At 45.9% G+C, this 19,688-nt stretch overlaps 1 protein-coding gene across 7 annotated transcripts in view; it reads left to right on the top strand.

Annotated features, from left to right (window-relative positions):
- Positions 1-19,688, top strand: part of LOC122543290 (RNA-binding motif, single-stranded-interacting protein 2-like) — a 261,569-nt gene that overhangs the window by 126,099 nt on the left and 115,782 nt on the right. The window lies entirely within an intron of this gene.

The following is a 19,688-nucleotide window of genomic DNA, read 5'->3' as shown; positions in this document are numbered from 1 at the left end:
TTATCTTTGTTTACCCCTGTGCCTGTCTGTGCAGCAGTACAGAAATGTGACAGTGTTAGCTTTGATCGTAGTGTTAGCATTGCATGATGCACAAAGGCAACTCGCAATCAAATAAAGGACCAATGGTGGGGCCTCCTATGCATGTGCTAAGGTTGCTACCTCTGCCATTGTCACAGAGCGATCAACTGACTGTGTCCTTTGAGGTTCACACTGGAAGATCTGAGGATTGCCCAGGTTTCCTTAAATCCAAAAAGGCTGATGGTGATTTTAGCATTTCTCACTGACTAACCCAATGCAGTAGAAAGGGTTTGTGTTCCTTCGAGTTGATGAGAGGTGACCTTGAAAGTCAAATGTTGCAACTCACCAAATTCTGGGCATGAAACAAATTGAAAGACCTTTCATGAATATTTAGCTGAGGTTGAAAAGTGGCCATGATCGCATTGAATGGCAGAGATATCTGGAAGGGCCCAATGACCTACTCTTTCTCCTCTGTTTGTCAAATAGAATGATCTTGGGATTGATGTAATTATTTTTACCTGCTTCTCCAATTTACCATCAGTGTTTTTCAGGAGGCATCTTTTGTGCTCATTAAAGTGAGCATTGCCAGTGATGAGAAATGGCATCCCATGGCACTGTCACTGCCTTTCAGGCACCCCAGTGGTGACAGCAATCGTTCCAGTCTGGTAAAGCCCAGACTGTTTCTGAGGGCACTCTCTATTTCTCTCTCTCTTTGCTGCTGTGACAACTGAAGAGACTTGGGGGCACATGCCCACTGAACGGTATGGTTGGTAAGAGCATGGCAATCCAGCCTAAACTCAGAGTAAAAATTTAAATGAAAGGGTAAAGTATTCTGAGTGCAAATTCTTCCCAACTTGTAGAGTTTTGTGTTGAACTCCACAGGGTGGGGCAAAATCTCCAGTGGAGATGAGGGAGAGTCCTGCTGGGTCCTTCCACCACTGCCAACAAAAAGACAGTTTTAGTTGGGAGTGAGCCTTGATTCTTTTTTAACCTGCAAATTATGACTAAATGAAGTGTGTGTGGACTCAATGCAATGAAAACTGTATGCAGTTGTTCAGTGGCTCTTGTAATATTCATTAAAAAGGTGGCAGACGAAGGTGTTTCTTTGAAAAAACAGCTGCTGAAAATTATAGAATCCCCATAGTGTGGAAACAGGCCATTTGGCCCAACAAGTCCACACAAGTGGTCTCCATTTTAGAAGGAATACTTCAGGAGCAGAAACATAGAAAGCAGCAGCAGGAATAGGTCATTTGTCCCTTCGAGCCTGCTCTGCCATTCAATATGACCATGATGATCATTCAACTCACTCTCCTGTTTCTACTTTCTCCCCATACCCTTTGATGTCTTCAGCACTAAGAACTATATCTAACTCCTCCTTGAAAGCATTCAGTGCTTTGGCCTCAACTACTTCCAGTGGCAGAGAATTCCACAGGCTCCCCACTCTCTGGGTGAAGACATTTCTCCTCGTCTCAGTCCTAAATGGCCTACCTCATATCCTTAGACTATGATCCATAGTTTTGGACTCCCCAGTCATTGGGAACATCTTTCCTGCACTTACCCTGTCTAGTCCTGTTTTATAAATGTTATTTATAAATTTTATAATTTTATAAATTTCTATGCGATCCCCCTCATTCTAAATTCCAGTGAATATAGTGCTAACTGATCTAGTCGCTCCTCATGTGTCAGTCCTGCTATCCCAAAAATCAGTCTGGTAAACCTTTCTTGCACTCCCTCCATCACCAGGATGTCCATCCTCAGATAGTGAGACCAAAACTGCACATAATATTTCTGGTATGGTCTCACCAAGGCCCTGTACAATTGCAGCAAGTCATTCCTGTACCTGTACTCAAATCCTCTTTGAAGGCCAACATGCTGTTTGCCTTCTTCACCGCCTGCTGCACCCGCAGTGTTTATTTTCAGAAACTTGTGTACAAGGACATCTATGTTTCATTGAATCTTCCCCTCTCCCAATCTGTTCCCATTCAGGTAATAATCTGTCTTCCTGTTTTTGCTTCTAAAGTGGATAACCACACATTTATCCACATTATACTTCAACTGTCCACTTACTCAACTTGTCCAAATCACTCTGCAGCATTCCTGACTCATCCTCACAGTTTGCCCTCTCACCCAACTTTTCCAAGAAGTTGAAAGTTGATGGCTTGATGTGCCCTTCCAAAGTTGAACAAGGAGGACTTCATACTTGGTGAGAATGAGCTGCCTGCACACACCATGCTCTGTTGTGGAACTGGGAGCACATTACACAGAGAAGTGTGCCTTTTGTCACTGATTAACTGACTCCAGTTTCTGGGGTAAGTTAGTGAGGACAGTGGAATGGCAACGGCCCTGATTCTGGTCAGAGAGTTGAAGTCGACTTTCCAGGCTGGCTGCAAGGTAGATCATTTTGCAGTTTGTCGATTTGATGTCAGTTTGAAAGTCTGTGCCAAAGTTGGATTTTTGCAAATGATTGCCCAGTCTGCAGCAGTGCCTCGTGGCCTGCTCCTCACCCACAGGATGGTGCTTCCTGATTGTTCTTTTCTCCAAGCTCATTTTTATGCCCAGCAAACTGTAGGGACAGCCAGGGCACAGGAGGGAGTGTAAAAACCAGGAGACACAATCTCAGAAGAAGGGGTAAGCCACTTCAGACTGAGATACTGAGATCAGGACCAGAGGTTGTGGAGGGTCAGTCATTGAGTCCATGATCGTGACTGAGATTGATAGATTTCTACATATGAAAAACATTAAGGGATTTAGGGAGAGCGTAGGAAAATGCCACTGAAGTATAAAATCAGTCACGATCTCGTTCATTGGTAGAGCAGGCAATATGTATCTCTATAAATCAATAGTTATTAAAGTGCTTAAAGATTGGCTCCAGTTCTACCCATTACCAACTGGCTTTCTGATGTATATGACTGCACATTGTACAACTGTCAATGAGGGGTGAGATGGGCAGAGCCAAACAAGCTTTCCTTTGCTCCACATTATACAGCAATGGTTCTGAAAGGGCTAATGCTGAAGGCTGCATTAAATTACACCCAATCTGATGAAGTCATAAGGATCATTGGGCATGTGAACCCTCAAATGTAGAAGCCCAATCATTAAGAATAAATGTAAATGGGTTGCTCTGTACCACGAGGTGGCAAATACCTGGAAGAAAGATTGACAGCTCACCTAAAGATGGCAGGTAGCAACAGACAAGTTGTCAGCCTGTGATTAGTGCAAATGTGTTTTCTTTGTGTTAACAACTGTATTAAAAAGTAATTACAGGCCCCTTCTGATGATATGTTGGGAATAGCATGGCCTCACTTGACACTGAGATACATCGACCAGAAAAAGGTAGCCTGACAAAGATCATTGTGGTTTAGGCTGGCATTGGTAGGTTGCCTGGTGACAGGACCAGGCTGGGAAATGAAGCCTGCCATAGTTGAGCAGTTGGACACCGTGTGGGATAACAGGTGAAGAATGGTCATTGAAGTGGGCTATTAGAGGGCTGCTGCCATCCATACAATCCCACAACAGTCAGTACTTTAAACGCAACCGCTCCAGGACTGAATGTTCCAAACCTAGTAGGCTGCTTAAGTGGGCAACATAAGGTTTTAGGTGGCACATCTTGCAAGACCTCCTATTGGCTAGCCAAAAATTCTTCCTGGGCAATATAAGCCTAAGACATGCTATCCAGTCACTGGTACCTGTTTCTGCTATTAGCTAATAAAGAGTACAAGCAGGAGGCTGAAAGAACACAGCAAGCCAGGCAGCATCAGGAGGTGGAGAAGTTGACGTTTCGGGTGTAACCCTTCTTCAGGGCTAATGCAGGGCAGTTAACCACAACCTAAACACACAAATCTAAACAGGAGAAGACCATTTGGTCCATCGAGCCTGTTCCAGAATTCAAATTAGATTGTGGCAAATCTGTACTGAACTCCATCTACTTGCTGTGCTTCTCTAACCCTTAGTAACCCTGCCCAACAAACATTTGTCCTATTCAGTTTTGAAGCTTTCAATCAAACCTCAGGCTCCATAGTCATTAATACTCAAGAGAAGACAAGCCAAGACTATGCAATTTGTAGGGCTGTTGTGGCACAGAGCTAGAATCCCTACCTCTGGGTAAGGTGACCTCAGTTCGGGTCCCACATATTTCCAGAGGTGTGGCTGTAGAGGTTGGTCACTATAATTATATTTTAAATTTTGAATAAAAGCAAAATCTGCTGGAAATCTGGAACAAAGACAATGCTGGAGAAAGTCAGCAGATCTGGCAGCATCTGTGGGGAGAGAAACAGTTATGTTTCAAGTGCAGCATGAGTCCTGAAGAAGAGTTGCATCAGACGTGCAATGTTAGTTGTTTCTCTTTCGATAGATGCTGTCAGAGCTAGTGAGTTTCTCCAGCACTTTCTTTGTGTTAAATTTGCTGATGACCCACTGCTACCAAAAAACATGCAACCTGGCCTCGTACTTTAGTCCTAGTTGAAGGCATTTGAACAAATCTGTCAACTTGTTTGAATTTGACTTTAAATTCCTCGGCTGAGTTGAAACATGTAGTGCTGGAAAAGCTCAGCAGGCCAGGCAGCATCCGAGGAGCAGGAGAATCGACGTTTCGGGCATAAGCCCTTCTTCAGGAATGAGGCTGGTGTGCCAAGCGGGCTGAGATAAAAGGTAGGGGTTGGGGGGGAATTTGGGGGAGGGGTGCTGGGAGTAGGATAGATGGGAGGAGGTGAGGGTGAGGGTGATAGGCTGGAGAAGGGGTGGGGGTGGAGAAGGTCGGGAAGAAGATTGCAGGTCAAGAGGGCGGTGCTGAATCCAGGGGTTGGGACTGAGATAAGGTGGGGGGAAGGGGAAATGAGGAAGCTGGAGAAATCTACATTCATCCCGTGTGGTTGGAGGGTTCCTAGGCGGAAGATGAGGCGCTCTTCTTCCAGGCGTCATGTGGCCAGGGTCTGGCGATGGAGGAGGCCAAGGACCTGCATGTCCTTGGCGGAGTGGGAGGGGGAGTTAAAGTGTTCAGACACGGGGCGGTTGGGTTGGTTGGTGTGGGTGTCCCAGAGGTGTTCCCTGAAACGTTCCGCAAGTAGGCGGCCTGTCTCCCCAATGTAGGGGAGACCACATCAGGTGCAGCGGATACAGTAAATGATGTGTGTGGAGGTGCAGGTGAACTTGCGATGGATGTGGAAGGATCAATTGGGGCCTTGGAGGGAGGTGAGGGGGGAGGCGTGTGCGCAAGTTTTGCACTTCTTGCGGTTGCAGGGGAAGGTGCCGGGAGTGGAGGTTGGGTTGGTGGGGGGTGTGGGCCTGACGAGTCCATGGAGGGAGTGGTCTCTCCAGAACGCTGATAGGTGTGGGGAGGGAAATATATCCCTGGTGGTGGGGTCTGTTTGGAGGTGGCGGAAATGACGGAGGATGATACGATGTATCCGGGGGGTGGAGGGTGAGGACCAGTGGGGTTCTGTCCTGGTGGCGATTGGAGGGGTGGGGCTCAAGGGCAGAGATGCGGGAAGTGGAGGAGATGCGGTGGAGGGCATCGTCGACCACGTCGGAGGGGAAATTGCGGTCTTTGAAGGAGGAGGCCATTTGGGTTGATTGGTATTGGAATTGGTCCTCCTGGGAGCAGATGCGGCGGAGGCGAAGGAATTGGGAATACGGGATGGCGTTTTTACAGGGGGCAGGGTGGGAGGAGGTGTAATCTAGGTAGTTGTGGGAGTCGGTCGGTTTGTAGTAAATGTCTGTGTTGAGTCGATCGCCCGAGATAGAAATGGAGAGGTCTAGGAAGGGGAGGGAGGAGTCTGAGACGGTCCAGGTAAATTTGAGGTCGGGGTGGAAGGTGTTAGTAAAGTGGATGAACTGTTCAACCTCCTCGTGGGAGCACGAGGTAGCGCCAATACAATCATCGATGTATTCCTTGGCCTCTGCCTTGGTATTCGGCACTGACAAGTTAACTCCTTTAGCCCAGGGTCGTTTTTGTGTTGCAAATCCGCCAAGTTGAACATCTCCTTTCTAAGCCGCAGTGCCCAAACTGAACACAGGAAACAAATGTGGTTTTTAGTTCAGGCAAGGCCAAAAGCTTTTGTGTGCAGAATGTCAGCTAGCCTCCTTGCTGTTGTGTTCTCTGTGGTTTGTGGGTTGCCTCCTCTGACCTGACCAGTCCTTTCTATTTGTGAATGGACTGAGAAGGAACTGAAACTGGGGTGAAAAGCTGCAAAGGGTTTTCCTGTTGAGGGTTTTCTCTTGACTTGCTCTGTCAAGCATTTACACAAAAAGTAGGAAATGGTAGGCACCACAGTTTATCAGTTGGAGGGGGATCCTCAGTTATTTTCTCTGGTTTTGGGGGCATTGAAGGGGGTGGGGTGGGGCAGAATATTACCCCAACAGCAGTGATGTCAGAAAGCACTTCCTTCCACTGAAAAAGTTTGGAATTTCTCCAATTGATAATAGTTTGGGCAAGGGGTAATAACCGTTATGAAAATCAAGGTGAGCAGAGCAAGTTCACGTGCAGGTCAGCCATGATCTCATTGAATGACAGTAAGAGGTTCAAGGGGCTGAATGGCCTGCTGCTTCAGTTCTTGTGTTCCTGAATGTGAAAGCTGCTTGCCAGAAGATAAGCAAACACCTTCAGAACACAGGAGGTTGAGGAGCAGAGCAGGTTTAGAAAAGGTTTGAGATCTGTCAACGTACTTCTGAAAGGAATTCCCACCTTCAGGTAGAAGGTCAAGGCCTTTGAGGTGAGGAGAAGCTTCAGAGGAGATTTCATTGAGGTGTTCCAAATCTTGAAGGATTTCAATATAATAAAATGTTTCCATTGACAGAAGGATTGGAAATCAGGGACACATGTTGAAGGTGATTGGCCAAAGAACCAGAGGGGTGATGAGAATTTTTTTGATGTGTTGCCACAAACAGCAGTGGATTCAACCATAACTTTCAAAAGAGAATTAGTTAAATACTTGGAAAGGGAAATTTTGCAGAACCATGATAAAAGAATGGGTTAACTGGATAATACTTTGAAAGAGCCAACACAGGAATGATGGGCTCAATGGATTTTTCCTATCCTGTGTGATTGTTTGTTTCTGTGGAAAAACTGGAAAGGAGTGACATAGAGTAGGTTGACTGATGGAGTTCATACTAAGAGGCTGTTTCCCTCTGGCAGGGGAATCTAGAACATGGGGACATAGTCTCAAGATAAAGGGTCAGCCATTTTGGACTGGGATGAGGAGAAATCTCTTCACCTAGAAGGTGGTGAATGTTTGAAATTCTTCACCTCCAAGGGTTGTGGAAGTTCCATCATTGTCTATCCCCATTCTTAACTTTATTCAGAGTTTTGGTCCTTCAGGGAATTGTGGGATGTGGGGAGCAGGTTGGAAAGTGGCATTTAGATCCAAGATCAGCAACAATCAGATTGAATGGCAGAGCAGGCTTGCAAGTCGTGTGGCCTCCTTCTGCTCTAATTGTGTTTTTGTGAACATGGAGAGGAGGAGAAACAGACAGAAAGCAATGAAAGACAGAATTAAGGTCTGAATTTGTTGAATTTAATGCAGAAGGTCAAGGACTGCCCTGGAGAATAATGAGGGTCTGCTCCTAAAGCTTATTTGGAACATTGCAAAAACAGCTAAAGGCTGAAAGCTTTGAGCGGGTATGGGAGAAGATTTGGAAGTGGTGAGCCAGAGGGCAAAATCAGGGTTATGTTTGAGGGTGTAACAGAAATGTTCGGCGAAGTGATTACCCAATTTTCACCACAGATGAGCAGTGCATATAGGACACTAGGTCAGAGGAATAGCATAGATATTGCTGTCTCAGGCAAAAGGACTATTTTAGGGAGAGAAAAATGCTGATTGGATGAGGTAGGGAGGAGGCTTGTTTGCCGCCTCAGCCACTAGACCTAAATGGCTGTTTACTGTGCCAAGCAATTCTGTCCAAAAATCCCTTATAGCAAGTAGTTCAAAAAGAACCCTGACTGCCTCTCTATCTCACTCATAGAATCAATAATAAATAGGGAGCACACTGAAAAGGCATTAGCTTATATTTATATGGTGCTGTTATCATAAATTGAAGCATCCTTCACAGAGAGAAAACAGAGCAAGATGGACTCCTAGCCAATGAAACAGGTGACTAAAGAGGCGTGCTTAAAGAGAGAGAAGGCAAGGATTCGGGGAGGGAAGTGCATGGAATCACATGACTGAAGGCAGAGCCGACAATGTTGGAAGGGAAATGCTTCTGAACCATAAATGAGACAAAAAGGAATTGACAACTGAAGATTGCATAACGTGATAGGTAAAAGTTAAAAACTAAGAGATTTCAGTCAAGTTGAATGCTGTTCAAGAAAGGGAAAGGGTGATGGTTCTGCGTAAGTGTTTTTGTGTTGGTGTGTGTGTGTGTTAGTGTAGGTGCATTAGTGATTGTGTGTGTGTTAATGCATGTTCGTGTTTGTGTTAGTGAAAATGTGTGTATGATGTACTTGCATGCCCTCATGCATGTTGTGATACAGCCTTGCTTGTCACAGCTGGCTCTCGCTGTTACAGCACAGAAAGACTGTAAGAATATTTGTGAGATTGACGCAAATAATTGATTTTTTTTTGTTACCCCAGTCCCAAGTTTGATTATCACTCAAACTCCAGCATACTCCCATAATCTGGCACTTTCCAATAAAGTTGAGATTGTATCCATCAGGGAGAAGTGGCTGAGATGGTGAACTGAAGGGATCTTAGTTCAACATACAAAGCAAAATGCTGTGGAAGCTGGAAATCTGAGCTAAGACCAGAAAAAAAAACTGCCAGAGAAACTCAGCAGGTCTGTCAGCATTTGTGGAGAAAGAAACAGAGTTAATGTTTTAGTTTGAGGACCTTACATTAACCTGTTGAAAGGTCGTTTTCACTTGGAATGTTAACAGTTTCTCTCTCCACCAATACTACCTGACCTGGTCACGATTTGTAGTGTTTCTTGTTCTTTGCCCTGTTTTGTTTTTAAACCTCTTGGATATACTCTTTATAACTCACAGTCATATTTATTCCGTGCTTGTCCCTCATAACCTCCTCCTCACTGCCTTGTTTTGGGCTGCCAAGCCTTGTGCCAGCTCTCCTCCCCACCCACCTTGCCCAGGTGGCCAATCTTCTTCAGTTATGGGTGGCACAGTCTGGCGTTTTGAGGAGAGGAAACTTGCAGGATAACCCTGCCCATGTGACTCCTGACCAATGGCGTTGATCCCATTCCCAAATGGGATGAAACCCGAGATTTTCCCTTTCTGTACAGTGCAATGCCATCTCCACAGCGTCTTATATCGTTGGCACACAGCTGTCCTTCTGATAGTGGGGAGAGGCCTGCTGTTACATATAACATAGAATCCTTACAGTGTGGAAGCAGGCCATTCAGCCCATCAAGTCCACATCGACCCTCCAAATAGCATCCCACCCCCTGCCCTATCCTAATAACTCTACATTTCCCATGGCCAATCCTCTTGACCTACACATCGTTGTGGGAGGAAATAGGAGCACCTAGAGGAAACCCACGCAGATACAGGGCGAATGTGCAAATGCCACACAGTCATCCGAGGGTGGAATAGAACCCGGGTTCCTCGCACTGTGAGGCAGCAGTGCTAGCCACTTTGCTGCCCCTGCATTGGCATGAGAAGCAGAATTACCAACTCTGCTTTGGTGTTCTCCTGGACCTCGAGTCACATGCTCCTCCCATTGCCAACACACTGCTATTGGTCCATCTCCTGGGTGATCCTGCCTTCCAACAATCAACTAGGAAAAGGACAGACCCTTTTGCCGTGATATGTACTGAATGAGATTGGCCTCTGTTGGAAGTTGAGATTGTGGAGTTTCTGACAAATTTACTGGCAGGGCCTTGTTTGAGGGATTTTTTGTTTGATGCAAAGAGGGGCTGCCCACCAAGTGGGATAGTCTGTGACACCAGGGAGCCCTTGGGAGCAGTCCCCAGGATGAGAAAAGCCAGCAGAATGGCTAAAGACAGAAAGCAGGATGGGGCTGTAGTCATGGGAGAAGCCCATCGTGGAGAGGTTTGCTTGAGGGCTGTGGTGGGGCAGGAAGAGCACAGCCGGTCAGGCAGCATCCAAGGAGCAGGAGAATCGACGTTTTGAGCATAAGCTCTCCATCAGGAATGAGGCCTCATTTCAGCACTACGCTCTTTGATGTGTGGGACCGTGTCTTTACTGCCACAGATGGCACTGACAGTGGGCTAAAACTGAAGGCCAGTGTTGAGCTGGTGTCTGTAGTTTGAAGGTTTGATGCCATGCCAGTGCCAAGTTGCCCAGTGCCGACAGGGGTGCAGTAAGGGCTCTGCAATGGGCACTCATGTATCTACTGCTGGGGGGTAGAGCAGGGAATGGAGCTGATGATTAGAGAGGAGTGTGAGAGATTAACAGAGGACCAGCCAAAGATTTTGACCACATTTGACCCTCTTAGTAACCCCCATCTGCACACCGTCTACTGGAGAGTCTTGAGATGCTGAAGTCAGGTGAGGACTGGCTCAGGCACAGCTGTGATGCCCCTGCAGCTGAACATCTGGCCCGTGTTCAGTACCTTTGTCCCATATATGCAGAGTGATGCTGGGAGTGACTCATCGGCTTGTGTGAGGAAGGGGAAGTGTTAGTGTCGGTGGGGGTCACCTGCTTAACAAAGATAGGCTGCACTGGCATTGCACCCATGACATCCCAAAATGCTTCCCAACCAATGAAGTGCTTTCTGAGTGTGGGGAAAGAGTTGGGACCTTGTGCAGGAGGGAAAATTGTAACCTGTGTCAGTAGCTATAATGAGCTTCCACCCTCTGGAGAATGAGCTCCAAGAGAAATACAGCACACTGCAAGTACAGTCAGTTGCAAGATGTGACTGTTAGAATCTGTCATGTGAGTGGGCACAAGTTCCACTTACTGCGTTCACAGCCTGGTTTGACAGCATTCCTGATCGACAGCACATTTTTTTTTGAACTAGCCTTTGGAAGAGGGAAATGACTCGCATTTCTGTGTCGCCTCTCATATCCTCAGGGCGTGACATAGTGTACCTCCCAGTCACTAAATTATATACGGAAATGATTTCCATCATCACTGTGTCAGCACCTGCAGCAAACACAGCTAAGCCATGCCAATGGGAATTAGTGACTGGGTGAATCACGCAATAGTTAGAGCACAGATATAGGCCACTCAGCCCATTAAGTTCATACTGGTGTTTCTGCTCCACATGAGCCTCCTCCCACAACTTAACCTTCAACTTCTTCCTCCCTCCTTGTTATCCCTTTCAACACATCTCTGTGATTCAATGCTGTGGGCATTGCCTCCAGATGCTCGCTGCTGATAATTTTTTGTGGTATCAGTTGCCCGCCTGTGAGTGCCACTAGCTAGGCTGAGTCTCCCTTCCTGTGACAGAGTGTCCAAAACTGGCGATGATAAGCCAGCCCGGACAGATCGTTCTGGGGCAGTGAGAAGGAAGAGAAGGTCAAATTGCCCATTGTGTGTATATTCAATAGGATGCATTGAGGTGTACAAATGCTTATGACTCTGCAAAGGCTACAGGAACTTGCACACTGTGGCCTACCATAGTCATGTGACCTATAATGTAGTTGCTTATGGATTGAGGCATGCAAACATAAACCACTGCATTTATTTCAATGCAAGGGGCCTAACAGGGAAGGCAGATGAACTCAGGGCATGGTTAGGAACATGGGACTGGGATATCATTGCAATTACAGAAACATGGCTCAGGGATGGGCAGGACTGGCAGCTTAATGTTCCAGGATACAAATGTTACAGGAAGGATAGAAAGGGAGGCAAGAGAGGAGGAGTGGCGTTTTTGATAAGGGATAGTATTACAGCTGTGCTGAGGGAGGATATTCCCAGAAATACATCCAGGGACATTATTTGGGTGGAACTGAGAAATAAGAAAGGGATGGTCATCTTATTGGGATTGTATTATAGACTCCTTAATAGTCAGCAGGAAATTGAGAAACAAATTTGTAAGGAGATCTCAGTTATCTTTAAGAATAATAGGGCTGTTATGGTAGGGGATTTTAACTTTCCAAACATAGACTGGGACTACCATAGTGTTAAGGGTTTAGATGGAGAGGAATTTATTAAGCATGTACAAGAAAATTTTCTTATTCAGTAAGTAGATGTACCAATTAGAGAAGGTGCACACCTTGACCTACTCTTGGGAAATGAGACAGGGCAGGTGACTAAGGTGTCAGTGGAGGAACACTTTGGGGCCAGCGACCATAATTCTATTAGTTTTAAAATAGTGATGGAAAAGGATAGACCAGATCTAAAAGTTGAAGTTCTAAATTGGAGAAAGGCCAATCTTAGGCAAGAACTTTCAAAAGCTGACTGGGCGCAGATGTTCGCAGGTAATGGGATGGCTGGAAAATGGGAAGCCTTCAGAAGTGAGATAACGAGAGTCCAGAGACAGTCTGTTCCTGTTAGGATGAAAGGAAAGGCTGGTAGGTATAGGGAATGCTGGATGACTAGAGATATTGTGATTTTGGTTAAGAAAAAGAAGGAAGCATATTGTCAGGTATAGACAGGATAGATCGAGTGAATCCTTAGAAGAGTATCAAGGCTGTAGGAGTATACTTAAGAGAGAAATCAGGGCAAAAAGGGGACATGAGATAGCTTTGGCAAATAGAGTTAAGGAGAATCCAAAGGATTTTACAAATACATTAAGGACAAACGGGTAACTAGGGAGAGAATATGGCCCCCCCAAAGATCAGCAAGGTAGCTTTTGTGTGGAGCCGCATGAGATCAGGGAGATACTAAGCGAGTATTTTGCATCAGTATTTACTGTGGAAAGGACACGGAAGATGTAGAATGTAGGGAAATAGATGGTGACATCTTGAAAAATGTCCATATTTCAGAGGAGGAAGTGCTGGATGTCTTGAAACACATAAAAGTGGATAAATCCCCATGCTCTGATCAGGTGTCCCTGAGAACTCTGTGGGAAGCTAGGGAAGTGATTGCTGGGCCTCTTGCTGAGATACTTGTATCATCATTAGTTACAAGTGAGGTGCCGGATGACTGGAAGTTGGCTAACGTGGTGCCAACTGTTTAAGAAAGGTGGTAAAGACAAGTCAGGGAACTATAGACCAGTGAACCTGATGTTGGTGGTGGGCAAGTTGTTGGAGGGAATCCTGAAGGACAGAATGTACGTGTATTTGGAAAGCAAGGACTGATTAGGGATAGTCAATGTGGCTTTGTGTGTGGGAAAGCATGTCTCACAAAATTGACTGAGCTTTTTGAAGAAGTAACAAAGAGGATTGATGAGGGCAGAACTTCAGTAAGGCATGGGAGACTGGTTAGCAAGGTTAGATCTCATGGAATACAGGGAGAACTAGCCACTTGGATACAGAACTGGCTCAAAGGTAGAAGACAGAGGGTGGTGGTGGAGGGTTGTTTTTCAGACTGGAGGCCTGTGACCACAAGGAGTGGTGTGCCACAAGGATCAGTGCTGAGTCCACTACTTTTCGTCATTTATGTAAATGATTTGGATGTGAGCATTAAAGGTATAGTTAGTAAGTTTGCAGATGACACCAAAATTGGAGGGGTTGTAGACAGCGAAAAAGGTTACCTCAGATTACAATGGGACCTTGATCAGATGGGCAAATGGGCTGAGGAGTGGCAGATGAAGTTTAATTTAGATAAATGCGAGGTGCTGCATTTTGGGAATGCAAATCTTAGCAGGACTTATACACTAGCGAGTTCTGCTGAACAAAGAGACCTTGGAGTGCAGGTTTATAGCTCCTTGAAAGTAGAGTTGCAGGTCGATTGGATAGTGAATAAATCATTTGGTATGCTTTCCTTTATTGGTCAGAGTATTGAGTACAGGCGTTGAGAGGTTATGTTGCGGCTGTACAGGACATTGGTTAGACCACTTTTGGAATATTGCATGCAATTCTGGTCTCCTTCCTATCAGAAGAATGTTGTGAAACTTGAAAGGGTTCAGAAAAGACTTACAAGGCTCTTGCCAGGGTTGGAGGATTTGAGCTATAGGGAGAGGCTGAACAGGCTGGGGCTGTTGTCCCTGGACCGTTGGAGGCTGTGGGGTGACCTTATAGAGGTTTATAAAATCATGAGGGGCATGGATAGGGTAAACAGACAACGTCTTTTCCCTGGGGTGGGGGAGTCCAGAACTAGAGGGCATAGGTTTAGGATGAGAGGGGAAAGATATAAAAGAGACCTAAGGGGCAACTTTTTCACACAGAGGGTGGTACGTGTGTGGAATGAACTGTCAGAGAAAGTGGTGGAGGCTGGTACAATTGCAACATTTAAAAGGCATCTGGATGGTTTTCTGAATAGGAAGGGTTTGGAGGGATATGGGCCAGGTGCTGGCAGGTAGGACTAGATTGAGTTGGGTTATCTGGTTGGCATGGACGAGTTGGACCGAAGGGTCAGTTTCTGTGCTGTACATCTCTATGACTTTCTGACTCTAAGTCCACACTGACTCTCCAAAGAGCATCTCACACAGACCCATCCCCCTACCCTCTGTAATCCCACATTTCGCATGGCTAATGCACCTAACTAACACATCCCTCAGCACCATGGGCAATTTAGCATGACCAATCCACCTAACCTGCACATCTTTGGAAACTAGGGGGAAACGGGAGCACCCAGAGAAAACCTGTGCAGACATGGGGCGAATCATCAAGGCTGGAATTGAACCCGGGTCCTGGTGCTGAGGCAGCAGTGCTAACCATTGTGTCACCATATCACTCTTAATTAATTCTAGGTACATCATTGAAGGTAAGGACATTTTAGAAATTGCATCGCTCCAACGTAATTAAACACCTTATAGGCAATGCTCTGCTTTGAAAAGCCCACAAACTATGGATAAGGCGGCAGCCATTTTGCATACAGTAAGATTCCATAACCTTCAGTGAGATGAATGACCAATTAGTCTGGAACAGTTTTGGGAGGGGAGGGGGATCTCATTGGTTGGGGCTTGAGGATTGGCCAGGACCTCAAGGAGGGTCCCTTGCCCTTCTTCAATGGAACTATGAATTTATGTCTAGATCAGAAATACCAGGCTCAAGCCTCAATTCCCCACTCTAGAGGCTGGAGCACAACAATCTAGGCTGACTGTGGAACTGCTGCACTGCCCGAGCTGTTGTCAGCCATTTATGACCTTAACCTGGTGCCCTGTTGGCCTACTGTGCTGGCATTTTGCAGGACAGTGGGGCAATTGTCTCCTGTGCTCTGAGCAACATCGATCGGCATGACACACACAAAAAAAGAGAGAATCAGATGATGACATTGCTGCTTGTGGGAGTTTGCTGGGTGCAAACTGGATTCTGTACTTGCCACAACAACACTTCAAAAGGTACTTCATTGCCTGGGAAGCACTGTGAATCGTCTGGTAGTCATGCAAGTTGCTATGTAAATGCATACCTGAAGCATGTTTTAATGAAATTGGAAAGGCAATTTTAAAATTGAGTAAACCTGACTGAGAGCCAGTGTTGATCAATGAAGGAAAGTGAAGGAAGGCGATTTGCTGCATGTTAGGCCACCAGATGAAAATTAGTGACTGTGACGTGCTGGGAATTTACCTTCTGGCAGAGATCTACAGGGGATGTATTACCAGAGGTGAGTTGGATGAAGAGAAGGTTGTCAGAATTAGGCATTAGTGGGCACACAGGTCTGGAAGGCTGGTGAGAGAGACAGAGAGAGAGTGGGAAGTGGGCAGCTGAAGTTGCTGCATGCAACAGATGCCTTACAGAGAATGAAGAAGGAAACTGCCAATTTACTCTGAGTGGGCGTCGAATCTGGGATGGCCACAGGAGAGCTACAGTACCAAGGGAGCACTGAAGGGTGAGTGTTGGGGGATTCAGAAGGGCACAGTGCAGGAGAAGAGAAGGGAGAGGAGGCACAATGACAAAGAGAGGGGTCTAGGAAGGTCAAAGAGAAAGTAAATACAGAAGTTTTGAAACGTGATTGTACACAGTATTTGGAGGTTGGAGAATGGTTTCCACAATGGTTTATATGGAGGTAGGATTGCCATCAGTGTTGCCTCAAATTTGTGTGCGCTATGGTCCTTTTAAGACTGACACATGACTAACTGTACATATCTTACAGGGGCCATGGCTAATGTGCAACCTGCTTGCAAGGCACATGATGGCTGCCGGACTGAATATCTACACACACCTTCTAGCGAACATCAGTTCCCTCAATCTGTTAATCTTTTTGTGCACTCCAACAGTGGGTTGGCTTCACTCTGAGCTACTGAGTGATTGCCCACACCTCCACGAGGACATTCTTTGCTTTCCGTTTCATTCATCATTCCTCCCTGTAGTTCCTGTTCTCACATTTTCCAACATAATTCGCCAACTCTCTGCCCATTTCTCAAGTATCTCCAGATCTCATCCTGCATTGGAGCATCTGCCACCTCCAGATCCTTCATGAAGGGATCAAACAAGATTAATCTCAAAGCAGATCCTGGTAGGCCTCACTGAGAACATTGCCCCTGGTTGACGACAACACCTTGTACGAGTTCCCCTCTGGGTTCTTTCATTCAACCACTTACATATCTATTATACAATACTTCCACTGATTCCCGCTCTTTTTTATTTTCAGTACCAGCCTCTCCAGAGGATCTGTGTCAAAAAGGCCGTACTGCAATCCAAGTACACCTCATCCACTGCATTAACTCTGTCCAGCTACTTTGTCACACTCTCAAAGAAAACCAGTAAGTTACACGTCAAAACCTCCCCTTCATGAATTCACGTTGTCTTTCTCTTTTCTGATTTTGCTTTCTAAACAGATGCTCCGCGAACTTATCTCTGCTAAGTGTTTGCATAACTCAACCACAGTGGTTGCCAAGTTTCATGGGTCAGTAATTTCCTGGGTTGTTTCTGGCTGCTGTTTTTAACACCGGGAGGAACACCTGCTTTTCCCCAGTCGCTGTGTGGCCTTGCCAATGTTCTGGTACTTCTAGAAGATTAGGATTGAGGTTCCTCACTTAATTTATGTATCTAGGGACAAAGTCCTGAAGGCAGCAAGCTTGGAGACAGAAAGGGCATCTCATGAGGCAGGGTGGTACCACACCAAAACCTTGCCAACTTTCCACTTCAACCAGAATTAATTTGTAGGCAGCAAGGGTCATGTTTGACCTTCTTAGCCCATTGCTAATTGAGGTCCTTAAGAAGGGAAAGTGAGGACTGCAGATGCTGGAGTTCTGAGTCAAAACGTGTGGTGCTGGAAAAGTGCAACAGGTCAGGCAGCATCTGAGGAGCGGGAGAGTCGACATTTCGGGCATAAGACCTTCAACAGGAATGTCTTAAGTAGCCAATTAATAACCACTCAAGGGCCTCCTCCTGGGATTATCATAGCTACAGATGGGCCTATCACCATATGGCATTCCTGATAGCTGCATACCTGAGGACCACGGTGGGGTTTCCTCGATCAAGGGCAATCAGGGCCTGATCAAGGGACTGGACATCGGGTGCAGGGGTGGGGGTAGCGGTGTTTACTGGGAGCTGCTCCCCACCCTTGCTTTCTGCCCCTCACTCCATGCAGCCCACAACCAAAACCACTTGCTGATTGCTTACCTTTGACCTGGGTCCTCTGAGCGCAAAACCTGCCAGCTTCTGATTGGCTGATGGATCTTTCTGGACTGAATATCCTTCTGGGGTCTTGATTCCAGGGGTGTGTTCACTGGTGCCCTTGGCACTGTCTGATTGGCATGTGGTTTGGTAAGCCTTCTCCAGAAGAAGCAAAACGGGTCTCTCTCTGGCTTGCCAGCCCACTGACAGGATCCCTGACACCTCAACAAGATTTATTTTACATTTAGACAAGTGCTTGACCATGCCTGTAGTGATACATTACCTTGACAAAATGCTTGTGATCCCTCTCCAGATCAAATAAATTACTTATCTCCTCCTTGATTAAAGCTGAGGCTGAATACCCTAATAGTATTCTAGCAGCCTGTGTGCCATCAGTTGCCATGCTTCACCTTTCTGTAGACCCCACTCCAGCTTTCACAAATGAAAATGTTTTGGTGTTCTCTTTCAGTTGTCCCATTGTATTCAAACTGAAAGCTTTCTTTCAAATATTGCTGATATTTTGAAACACCTGCCATTTTGCCATTGAAGTTGTTTTAACTTGTCATCCAGTTGTTGTATTTAATGGTACCTACTCATGGTGTTATTTTGCTGTCAGCAACCAGTACCAGTTTGTTCTCTAGTTCTGCTGTGTTTCTGTTTTTTCAGTCTGGCTGTGGTATTAGTTTGTTGACTGGTTTGTCAGTGCACTAACCTCTCTGTAATCCTGCCCCAAATGTTGGTAATCCTACAGAGATGCCCTGGTGCAAGGGTCAGGAAGAACACACTGGCTCAGTAACATAAAAACAAAGAAAACTAAAGCAGAAGTAGGCCACTCAGCCCTTCTAGACTGCTCATCCATTCAATATGATCATGGCTGATCATCCAACTCAGTATCCTGCTCCTGCTTTCTCCCCAAACCTTTTGATCCCTTTAGCCCTGGTAACTATATCTAACTCCTTCTTGAAAACATTCAATGTTTCAGCCTCAACTACTTTTTGTGTCAGAGAATTCCACAGGCTCCCCACTTTCTGGGCGAAGACATTTCTCCCCATCTCAGTCCTAAATGACCTATCTTTTGTATCTTTGGACTGTGATCCTTTGTTCTGGACTCCCCACTCATTGGGAACATCCTTCCTGCATTTACCTTGTCTAAACCTAGAATTTTATTGACTTCTCTGCCTTTGCCCCTCATGTAGATTCCAGTGAATACCGACCTAACTGATCCACTCTCTCTTCATACGTTACTCCTGCCATCCCGGGAATCAGTCTGGTAAATCTTCGCTGCATTCACTCCAATGTCAGAACATCCTTCCTCTGATGAGTAGGCCAAACTGCACACAATATTCTAAGACTCTGTACAATTGCAGGAAGATATCCCTACTACACTCAAATCCTCTCACTATGAAAGCCAACATACCATTTGCATTCTTCCCCGCCTGCTGCTCCTGCATGTGACTGGTATACAAGGACACCCAGGTCTCATTGCATTTCCCCATTCCCCCAACTAGCCCCTTTCAGATCCTGTTTTTGCTACCAACATGGATAATCTCACATTCAACCACATTCTTCATATTATCTGAGGGCTGCTGCCGGCCTTACCTTCTGGCATAATTCCGATCCGGCCTCAGTGTCACTATGTGTGTGGTTACAGGTGAGGCATCTTATCGGAGCAGAACAGAGGAAGGCGAAAGGCACTTATGTTGAGTTCAGCAGCCACAGTGGTGCCAACAGATTCTGGGAACCCACTCTGAAGCAATGCCCGCACTATAGAGAGATGTCTGCTATCTCTCTTTTGGGGTGCTGTTTCCTGATCTCTGACCTCATTGTTGTATAGTGGTGACTTATTTGGCTGGCAACACAGGTTCTTGGGGAGGTCACCAGCAATGGCACAGAAAGAGAGCATCATCCCGTAGAGACCGAAAAGGTGGAATAAAAAGAGGAATAAAAACATTTGATGAGCCTGGCAGCCTCTGTGGAGAGAGAGAGAGAGAGAGAGAGAGAGAGTGAGTGTTCAGGTTGAGGACCTATCAGAACAGGCCAACATGGAACAGATTTAAAGCAAGTAAGGAGGTAGTGATAAGACTAAAGGGAAGATAAAAGAGGATAAAACAAGGGAAGGTCTGTGATGGATGGGAGGCAGGAGAGATTAAGTGACC

This window comes from Chiloscyllium plagiosum, unplaced genomic scaffold, assembly GCF_037043375.1.
Source record: "Chiloscyllium plagiosum isolate Xiang-an unplaced genomic scaffold, Cpla_swu_hap1 HiC_scaffold_53X, whole genome shotgun sequence".
Classification (NCBI taxonomy): Eukaryota; Metazoa; Chordata; class Chondrichthyes; order Orectolobiformes; family Hemiscylliidae; genus Chiloscyllium; species Chiloscyllium plagiosum.
The sequence above is the reverse complement of the archived record's forward strand: the minus strand, read 5'-3'. Positions and strand labels throughout refer to the sequence as shown.